The following is an 11,217-nucleotide window of genomic DNA, read 5'->3' on the forward strand; positions in this document are numbered from 1 at the left end:
GTATGTGTGTATGTGTTATAAGATACTTTTTAGTGCCCAAGTCCTACTTTTCAATAAAAAATTTAAAAGTAAAAAAATCGTTAGTGGAGACAGAAATTTGAGGATAATCCTTGATATCTCTCCTTCCTCACATCCTATCCATTTGTAAGTTCTGCCTCTAGGATATCCTATGCCTACCCACTTCTCTCTTTCTGTACTATCACCATCCCCATTCATGAGCCACTACTTTTAACTTGAGTACCACGATAGCCTCCTAACGTGTTTCCATGCTTTCGCTTTGACAATTCATCCTTTCTACAGTAGCGATGCTAGAACTGTGTTTTGAACACTTCCCTGCTTAATATTCTTTGAAAGCTTCAAAAGGACTTAAGCCTTGCAGGACTTGACCCTGGCCTTCCTCTCCATCCTCCCTCTTGTTCACAGCGCTCTCAGTACGCCAGTCTGGAGCACACCAAATTCACCCCTGGGAGGACCCCAAACTCACCCCTGCCCCAAGAGCTGAGCCCCTGCTTATCCCCTGCCATGGGGCTGGTTTATTCATATTTTACATGTCAATGACACAACCACAGAAGGCTTTCTCCGAGCATGCTACCTGACATAGATCACAGCATCATTCTCCATCGGAGATGCTGGCAACAACATAACTGCTTAATTATTCATTTATCTGTGCCTCAAATGGAATGTGAGCTCCACAGGACAGAGACTACATCTGTTTGTCCTCTGTTGCAGCCCCTGAAATTAATACAATATGTGGCTAACAGAATGTATGGATGAATAAATGAAGAAATTGATCACCTTCTTTTTGGAAGGTGTTGTGCTGGGAAATTCATACATAGGTATAAAAACATGATTTGTGCCTTCTAGGATCTTACCTCCAAAAGAGAGGAATAAGACATGAATAAATGATGACAATATGTTACAAAAATTCAGGAGAGGATGATATGCTAGTTAAGGTAACCAAGAGCTTTGCGGATGAGTGCATATTTGAGATGCACACTGATGGGTTAAGGATCAAAATGGCAATAGTCCAGGTAGAATTAGCAAAGACGTGAACATATAAAGTACAAAGTACACCTGGGGATGAAGGAGGGTGATGGATTAAGCAATTTTGCTAGACGAGTTCTGTATAGCGTGACTTAAGTAGGGAAAGACAAGTTGGAACCAAATTTTTGAAGACTGAAAATCAGAATAAGAAGATGAAACATTTGGTTTTTAAAGAGAACATTAACATGATCACAGTAAATTTAAGCAAGGGGAATTTTGTTGTGGCCTATAAGAGCAATTGCAAGGTGTACTAGTTTGCTAGGGCTGCCCTAATAAAATATCACAGACTGGGTAACTTAAATAGTAGGAATTAATTTTCTCCCAGTCTTGAGGCTGAAAGTCCAAGACCAAGACGTCAGTAGGTTTGGTTTCTTCTGAGGGCTCTTTCCTTGGCTTGCAGATACCAGCCTTCCTGCTATGTGCTCACATGGTTTTCTCTGTGCATACCTGGGTCTGCTATTTCACTCTGTGTTCCCATCACCTATTCTTATTAGAACACCAGTCACAATGGATTAGGGCTCACCTTAATGGCATCATTTAACTTGACTGCCCTATCTCTAAATACAATCTTATTCTGAAGTACTGAGGCTTAGGGCTTCAACACATGAATTTTGAGAGGAAGCAATTCAGCCCCCAGCAGAAGGTGAGAGAGGAGAGGGGATTATTTTTGAAGTTGAATGTCAAGATCTCCCATCTTCCCTTCTTGAGTGTCATGAGATCCCCTCCTTAGCTCCATGAGTCATAAAGAAATGCTGGGGGGGGGGGGGCGGTCTTTGATATATTCAATTTGAAAATAAACCTTGTAATTTTAATATAAAAAAATTGAGTATGATGGGTTCTGGTTAGTGTATATTATCTTTCTTCCTTCCTATAATACAATGAAATTCTTACAAAAGTCAAAGTCAGGTTTTTATATTCTGAATCTTTAATCTATAAAGACTGTGGGGAAAAAGCTTCTCATGGCTTTAGTATCAGGAATGAATGCTTTTCTCCTATACCACAGGTTGTTACCTGATGAATCCTAGAAATTTTGTGAACAATTATATTCACTTTGTGAACAATTATATCAGTTCCTAAACGGGCCCATCTCCAATAAGTGTAGTAAATTCTAGGATAAATTTTCTGCTCTAGTTTCACCCCTGAACCCACCTAATGTCCCACACATTTATTTTCCCAATGCCTTATTTTTCCTATTCATTTACTTTCTTTTTAGCTTTGTAAGCTTTCATAAATCCTCTTTGTAACAATGTAGAATTTTTTAAAGTATTGATTTAATAATCACATGGTTAAAGTCCTGCATATCACAGTTCTCACTAGATATATGTTCATGACCAGAAAAAAAAAGAAAAAAGAAATAAGGAAAGTAAATTACAGAAAGAAAGTGGGAGGGGAGGAAAGGAGAAGTTCTCCGGTTCCAGGAGCCTATGCCTGATGGTCAGATTCTCCCCTAATCCCTAGAGCAACTTCTTTCAATAATCCTGCAAAGATCACCAGTCTCCTCCTCCCAACTCTACTCATACACTGAATTATCCTCTCTCTTTGTTGTTCCTCATTATCAACCCCATCCTCATCTCCCTGAACTCCTTTAGCCAAGAGGTGTTACCCATGTGATATTCCAGTGAAAACCATGAAGCCATCGGCTCACGTTCTGACCGCACTTTACCTTTAGACACATGCTGTCTAATGTTGAAGTCTATTTTGTGTGTATATATCTTCTCTTCCTGAGTAGATCATCAATTTGAAGAGAAAATTTATATCTTTTGATTCTCTTAAGACCCACAGGTTTGTCACAATACTAGGAACATAGTGGTTCAACATTAAATACTTATATCACTGAATTCCTTAATTCAGAGCCTCTAAAAAGAGCAGAAAAGTTAGAAATAACAAAAATAGTAAAAGCTAAAAGGAAGGTGAAGATCCAAGAAATACCCTCCATTGTTCCTGTGTGGGAGCTTCATCTTGAGACCAGAAAAGACCACATGGGGACTGACCACAGGACATTTAAAAGAGAGAAAGTCAATAGGAGGGAGGAAGGAATGCTCACAGTGTTCTTTAGAGGAATATTCAGACTCAAGGAAAATTGTTAATCTAACAAACAAACAAAAGAGTGTAGGCTATAAAGGTAGAGCGAACCTAGAGGAAAAGAAATGAGGATGAAAAAAGAACTGGCATTTGCTGAGCACCAGTGCCATCCAATGCACTGAATGCTTAATATGACTTAATCTTCTCAGTAAAACTGTGAGCTAGGTACACAAAGAAACAGGCTGCTGGATGCTAACAACTTCCTTAAAGTCACACAGTTCTTAAGTCACAAAGTTGAGTGCTAAGGCCCAATCTCTCTGGCATTAAAGCCCAAGCTCATGATTCAGTACCACACATTGGGTGTCAAACGCAGGCTTTCAGTGATATAAATGGTAGGAGATTCATCAAGAGAGAATGATCTTAGAAGAATGAAATAAAGTGCAAGATAGAGGTTTCAGAAGGAAAGATCGCAAGCACCAGACCTAAACAAGGGCATACATGCCCCACGAGGATAGGGCTCTCTTAAATGGCACCAAACACTGGCAGGATGTCCATTTTATTCTACAAAATTTGATAATTCACATAATCTCCCTTATGGCTCCTGTGATCATTCTCTTTAAGTTCCCATAGTTAAGAGAGTTTAACTTTTAAGTTTCCCTGTTTACCCCTTTCCTAACATTTTAATTGAGCACTCCCAGGAAACCAAGAATACTGCTTATTTGCATGACATATGTCATTTTTAAACTATGGTCCCTTCAGAGAATGAAAAGATGAGCCACAGACAGGAAGAAAGTATTTGCAAAACAAATATCTGATAAAGGAATTGTATCCAAAATATACCAAAAACTCTTGAAATATCCAGTTAAAAAACAAACAACCCAATTTAAAAATAGGGAAAAGATGTATACATGTAGCAAAGATGGTATGCAGATGGCAGATAAATACATGGAAAGATCTTCAACATCATATGTCATTAGGGAATTGCAAATTAAAACAAGACACCACCATATACCAATTGGAATGGCAAAAATCCAAAACCAAAATACAGACAACACTAAATGCTGGTGAGGGTGTGGAGCAACAGGAACTCTAATTTATGGCCTGTGGGAATGAAAAATTGTACAGCTGCTTTGGAAGACAGCGTGAAAATTTCTTACGAAGCGAAGCATGGTCTTACCATACAACTGTAATCCAGCAATTGTCCTCTTTGGTAGCTGTGTTTTATGTTTGAAACAAATCTTAAAGCTATTTGTCACTAGGAAATGCTGCTTACAATGAATGTATCTTCTTTTTCATATGTAGTGACTCTACTAATAATAACTTTTGTATAAAATTTAACTTCAGGTTTTCAAAGAACAAAATGACATTTTGTTTCAAAATTCTGAGAATAAAGGGATGTTTCTCTCTAAAGAGGTTAAAAGAGAAAGAGAAATCCCTTTTTTGAAAATCCACATCTCCTTTCATCCTTGTCCATCAAATCTTTTATTCAGGTTCAGGAACTGATTATCTTTGTTGTACCAATACCTAAAGAAAAATGAGAAAGGGGCAAGAGATTACACAGCTTCAACTAGAAATGCTGTCAATTTGAGACGAATTCCACTCCATCCTCCCACAAGACACATAGAAAAAATAATAATAACTGTAAAGTCCATGCTGGAGTATGATCATTTGCTTGTTATGACTTTATGTGGTTTCATAAAAGGAGAGGGACAGTCATTGTGTCACTGTGTTTGCAAAAACGGGAAAGAAAGAAGAGGAAGCAATAGAACTCCTGGAAAGCTACAGACCCAGTGCAGAGTGAAACCCAGTGGGGCATTGGGACGTTGGGGAAATTCCTCCAAGTCTGGAAAGCAAAAAACTGAGACACCGGATTTCAAGTTTACAGTACATTCAAATTAGAAGTTTAAGTTAAAAGTAGAAAAGAATACAGGTACAGGAGTGAATATTTCAGTTCAAGTGCCCTCTTTTTGACCCATTCACTTCTTTGGACAGTTTTTCACTAATGATAGATGTTTACTTCCTGATTCATGGTGGTAGTCTCAGTTGTGCGCCGGGATAGAGGGATTACAATTCGGCATTCCAGTGAGAGTTTACGCTTTGTGAGACCATTTGAATTGAGACTGTTGAGCCCTTCTTCTGTAGTTCCAGTCCATTCAGCAGGCCCCAGTGAGACCATCAATTCCTTCACGGAACCAAGAAGCGAACTAGGCAAAATATCAATTCCCCTACCGTAAGAATCATGATCCCCTGCTTTGTTCCTGAGAAAAGGGGTAGCTAGAAAACAGCTGGCCTTTTCCAACCTTCCAGAAACACCCTTGACATAGCTCCTGCATCCCCGTGAGCTACCTGGTCTATACACTCCTATCCAGGTCTCTGAATACGTAAAACTTTTCCATTTTTCTTGGGTCTCTGCCTCCTCCAAGGAACCCTATGCTGAGTTCTAAGTAACTGACTGGGAACTACTGGATATCCCTTCTGAATTTTCCATGTTCTTTTTGGAATAAGGAGGTGTGAAGTAATACATACAAGGAAATAAAAATTGCTCAATAAACAGTAAGCAGCAAATTAGAGAAGGTACAATAGAGGACACAAAGGCTAAAAAGAAAATAATTTAAACTGGTAGTTCTCAAAATGGAAAAGCATCAAAATCACACAGAATGCCTCTCCAAAATAAATATGTCCAGACGGCAGCCAGATCCAGTGAATAAAAATGTCAGGGAGTGGAAAAAAGAGCGTGATTTTTACCAAGCTCCACAAGTGATTTGGATTATCAACCCTATCTAAAGTCACCAGCTGAATGCAGATAGAATTTGTAACTGAGCCTGAGCATTTATTTTTGCGTCTATTTTCCTCCTGTTCATTTTGAAATAAAAAGTGTGCAGTGATCAGGTATAAGGAAACAAAAATTATCCAATGCATATTAAGCAATTAGTTAAATTAAAATTAGAATATGATTCCTAGTTTTCATTGACTACATTTTCTTCTTGGATATGTAAAACAATGCTTTTAAAACTTCTTTTCAGTTTAAGAAAACAGAATGCATGAAGTTTCACAGAAAGAAATCAATTAACCCGAACACATAGAGAAGAGAATTTTCAAGTTAATTCTGTGGTTAATCTGCAGTCACTTCCTTTTTTTTTTTTTTTAAATTTTACTTTAAGTTCCAGGATACACAGCAGAACATGCAGATTTGTTACATAGGTATACATTGTTTTAATTTTTATTGCTCTAATGTTTTTGGCATTCACAAGTACAAAACAATCAACAATCTTTTTTTTTAGGTTGTCAGCCTAATTATTTATAATTACATATATGGAAAATAGATGTAGAATAGAAGATTGGGGAGATTGAACAAAATCTGGATTGATCCCCTAGAAGTTTTATTTTGTCACTTGGCTTTTTGTCCTAAAAGTAAAATGCCTCCAAAAATTAGCTAGTAAATAATTCATTTTAGTCGTGTACTTATTCGTAACCATTTACCGCAAGTGAACTTTAGAAGAAAGCCACCATGTTTATGTGAGGAGTTAGGATGGGGGTAGGTCACACTGGCACATCTATGAGGGGCAGCCCCCAGGGATGCTTTAATACTCTGCTAAACATTCTAAAAATCCCATAGGGCTTTGACCTCCCATATAACCTAATCCTAGTCAGAGGTGAGTTTACTGGCAACACCCAGCAAAAAAAAGGGCAGGTTCTGTGTGGGAGTAGAGATAATTAACAAGTAAAGTATGACTGGAGACTTGGGGGGCTGAGTAGTCAAAGCTGTGGTTTAACTAACAATTTCAGTTTTGAGTAGCTGGGGCCCCTCCGATGGCTAGGAAAGCGATATTTGATAGAGAGCCAGACACTAGCTCTAAAGACCTCCCGTCAGAAACTTCAGATCACCTAGAAGCAGGAAGTGCTTGGTAGCACCGTTGGCAGCTCAGAGTCTCTGGCCAATTTCTTAAAGCCACATTTTAGAGTTGGAGTTGGGCTTCTCTATCACTTTCTAGTTCTCAACCTTAGTTTTCTTTTCCCCTCAAGTCTAATTAAGGTAATAAGAAAATAGTTTTGTTTATGTGGCTTCTGTCACTTATTTCTTGGGGTATATTAAATTTTTAATTTACAAGTATAAATAACTCACCTGTCAAACTTTTATTCATTTTCCAAGACCCTGTTTAGATTTCACATACAGTATAAAGACTCCCCTAATTACCCCGGTAGTTAGGCACTCATGCTTTGTGCTGCCATTAAATTTTACAGATATACTCATTACAGAAAAAAATATTACATTGTAGTTTATGACATGTCTATCTCCTTCGGGCAAAAACCATGTTTTATTCATATCCTATCTCTGTTCTTTGGTTCTAACCTCAATAAACATTCTTGGGAAAAACAAAATAATGAGAGAAAAAAAGGAAGAAAGGAAGAGGAAAAGAAAAAAAATAAAACCTTCTTTATTTAAGCAATTATTTCTAGAGGACAAGAATTCAGTTCATTCTTTGCTCACATGAAGTGATTGGAATGAACAAAAACAGACTTTCAGACAATGTGTTGAAAGAGTAGGTCAACTTTTCTTTCTACGAGGCCATCTCTCAAAAGCAGCTTATGTCTGGGAAGTGTTTCAGATCGCTGGTCTGGAAACTCTGTAGTTCCTTTCCCAGGAAAAAGACCAGGATGTCTGTTCGGCTTAAAAGCCCTTAGGAATAGCTTAAGTTATACATCCCTGTCCTCCAAATGAGTGGAAGTGCAAGGCTCTACATATAGCACCTCCTCAATAAATTCTTAGCAAAGTTACACAGGAATGCCTTGGAGAAATAGACAATTCATCTGAAATGAATTATATTTTCACTGGAGGGAAACAAAAGTCTGCATCAACTGCTCCAGAATGACCAAAGAAAGCAAGCTTAGGCTCAGCTTTCCAAGTTAGAACTGACGGCTAGTGCTCTCCCTAGCGGGGGGGAAAGGAATTCACAGTGAATAAATAGTTGGTTTTAGAAAAACTGAAAAATAAAAACTTTGAAAAGAAGGAGACTATAGAGGCACAATCTGCAAAAGTTTCTTTACTATAAATATGGATTTGTGCCTGCCTTTTTTTTTTTTTGACGGAGTCTGGCTGTGTCCCCCAGGCTGGAGCGCAGCGACGCAATCTCTGCTCACTGCAAGCTCTACCTTCCGGTTCACGCCATTCTCCTGCCTCAGCCTTCCCAGTAGCTGGCACTACAGGCGCCCGCCACCACACTAGGCTATTTTTTTTTCTTTTTTCTTTCTTTTTTTTTTTTCTTTTTTTTTTTTTGTATTTTTAATAGAGACAGGGTTTTACCATGTTAGCCAGGATGGTCTCAATCTCCTGACCTCATGATCCGCCCGCCTCAGCCTCCCAAAGTGATGGGATTACAGGCATGAGCCACCGCGCCCGGCCGTGCCTGCCCTTTTAAAAGACAATTGGATAGAAGTTCAGAAATGTAGAATTCTAATTCTGTTGTTGACTGTTAATAGATAGATGACTTTAACAAGTCATTTTCATTTTCTGTACCTCAGTTTCCTGTCTCTTCGAGACGTATAACAATCTCTGATACACCTCAGAGTTGTGGTAATTCCAAACAGTTATGTGATCAAATTCTCTGCAGTTCAAACTCCTCAGATCCTCTAACAGCCGCTCTTTGTGTCTAGACAATGAGAAAAGAATTGTTTGTGAAATAAGTGCAATGAAACAGGACAGAATGAATTTTCTGGCTTGATTTTCTGATTTCAAATAAACTTAGTCATTCTTTCAGAAAGATGTTTTGATCAATAAGATGAAAAGTATTCAGTAACATCCAAAAGCTTTTCAAAGCTCATGTCATTGTGAGATCTTTTTGTTGTTGCTGTTTCTGATTTTATTGACCATATAAAGAGATTTTCCTTATAATACATTTTGATACTTCACATTGTATTTCTTTACTTTCCATATTTCGTAATGAGATAAAGATGGCAGGAAAGAGGTAAATAGAAGAAATATCCCATCTGATAAATCATTTTCAGTCCTCATTTTCTCTCGACTATTAAATGAAGTCAATAAATTGTGAAACAAGGCATGACAGTTAAAGCATCACAGCTGCAGATATAAGAATCCAAGTACCAGACATGTGGGATGTTAAAGGGACAAATCACACTTTAATTCATCAAGAAGTTCTTCAATAATGTTAGCATAATAACTTTTCTTGAATATTTACCAAGTACAAATTGCTCAATTCAAATTTAACCTCATTGTAAAACAAGAAATTATAGTCAGCTGGAAGGCCGACTAGCTGAACATGAACCAATGGATGACAGAAAGAAACTCTCCAATAAAGCAATTAAAATGACAGAGAGATGAGAAAATAATTGTGACTTTCTGGAAAGGAGTGAATTTTCTTTACTCAGAGAAGGTTAGGTAGACAATCGCTATTGTAAAATTCAAGTCCTTTCAGAAGACAACCTCAAAGAAATGGCTGTCCATGCAGTCCAGAAGAGCAGTCAGGTCCTGTGGTAGAACCCTATGAGTGACTGCTCCACAGAATTTCACTAGTGTGATTGGGAAGAGGAATGAAGTGTATGGCTGTAGAATGAGGTGAGTGAGCTTTTCTGCACAAGATAACCCAAGAATCATCAGTATCGAATGGTAATCTGCACTGTATTTGGGATCTCCTGCCCCAATTATCAGATATTTGCATAAGTGCTCGGAAGAAGGAATATGTCACTTATTAGTAGTAAAAGGACACACAACACTTATATAAATAGAGATAACATAAGTGCAAAACTGAATAAAGCAAAAATTTCCCCTTCAAGAAGTTCACAGTCTAAAATTGGGGATCTTAACCTGGAGCCTATAAATAAAATTCGAAGAAATCCATGAAAATGAGTAGAAAAAAATATATGACTTTATTTTCACTAACTGCAAACTAAAATTTGGAATATTCTTTAATTATGAATGTAGGCATTAAACTAACCACAGTTGTAGAAGCAGTAATTGTGACTTTGTCACTGGTTGAAATTACAGATAATACAATATTTCTAACACTCATTGCAGATATTATAAGCTACAGAGCTTGTGGATAACCAAGATCCATTTATACTCATCACTACTGAAGTTACATTAATAATTAGACCCACCAGTTAACGTTATTTAATGCTTTAATAAGGAAGCACATATATTACTGTAGCATATATTTGGGATTTTTTACTACTTTGATAACCATATTTCAGTAGAATTGGTTTCCTTGGTAATCCCATGCACTTTGCTTTATACATTTTAAAATATTATTCTGAGAAGAGTTTCATAGGCTTTACTCTATGGCCAAGGGAGTTTACGTAACAGAAGATTAAGAAACCCCATTCTCCAGACCAAATGCTGCATGTTCTCACTTATAAATAGGAGCTAAATGATGCGAACACACAGACACATAGAGTGGAACAACACACACTGGGGCCTATCAGAGAGTAGAGGTTGGGAGGAGGGAGAGGATCAGGAAAAATAACTAAAGGGTACTAGGCTTAATACTTGGGTGATGAAATAATCTATACAACAAACCCCCATGACACAAGTTTACCTATATAATGAACCTTCACATGTACCCCTGAACTTAAAAGTTTTAAAAATACATTGTATATATGCATAGATATGTCCTTAAAAATTTTTTTTAAAGAACCTCCGCTCTCTTCTCTGAGAATCAGACAAGTACACAGCTCTTGCACCAGCCTGATGGAAGTGTGGTGACTGTCTTTTGATTGATTGTCTTATCTTCTAGATTGTCTTATCTTCTAGATTTCTAGTTGCTTCTCTGAGCTACTCTAGAACCTTTCAATAAGTCCTTTTTCTGCTTATATAATCTAGAGTTTATACCTATTAATTGCAACCAAGACTCTCAGCTAGAACAATATTTAATCAGTACTTGTCTATTATGATTTTAATAAATATATTTTATTAAGAAACACAAATAGCTATCACACACTAAATTTCAGAAATATTAAGAGTTTAGTAAGTCTCCCTACTGAATCTATTCTACCCTAATAGATGCTGTCATCTACTTTATAGCAACTATCAAATGACAGGCCTCGTACCTAACAAAAGTTGAAAGGGGGACCTGCCTTGCCTTGAAAATTCAGCCTCCTGTAATCCCAGCACTTGGGGAGGCTAAGGCAGGCAGATCG

The sequence above is a fragment of the Papio anubis genome, chromosome 1 (genome assembly GCF_008728515.1).
Source record: "Papio anubis isolate 15944 chromosome 1, Panubis1.0, whole genome shotgun sequence".
NCBI classification, from domain to species: domain Eukaryota; kingdom Metazoa; phylum Chordata; class Mammalia; order Primates; family Cercopithecidae; genus Papio; species Papio anubis.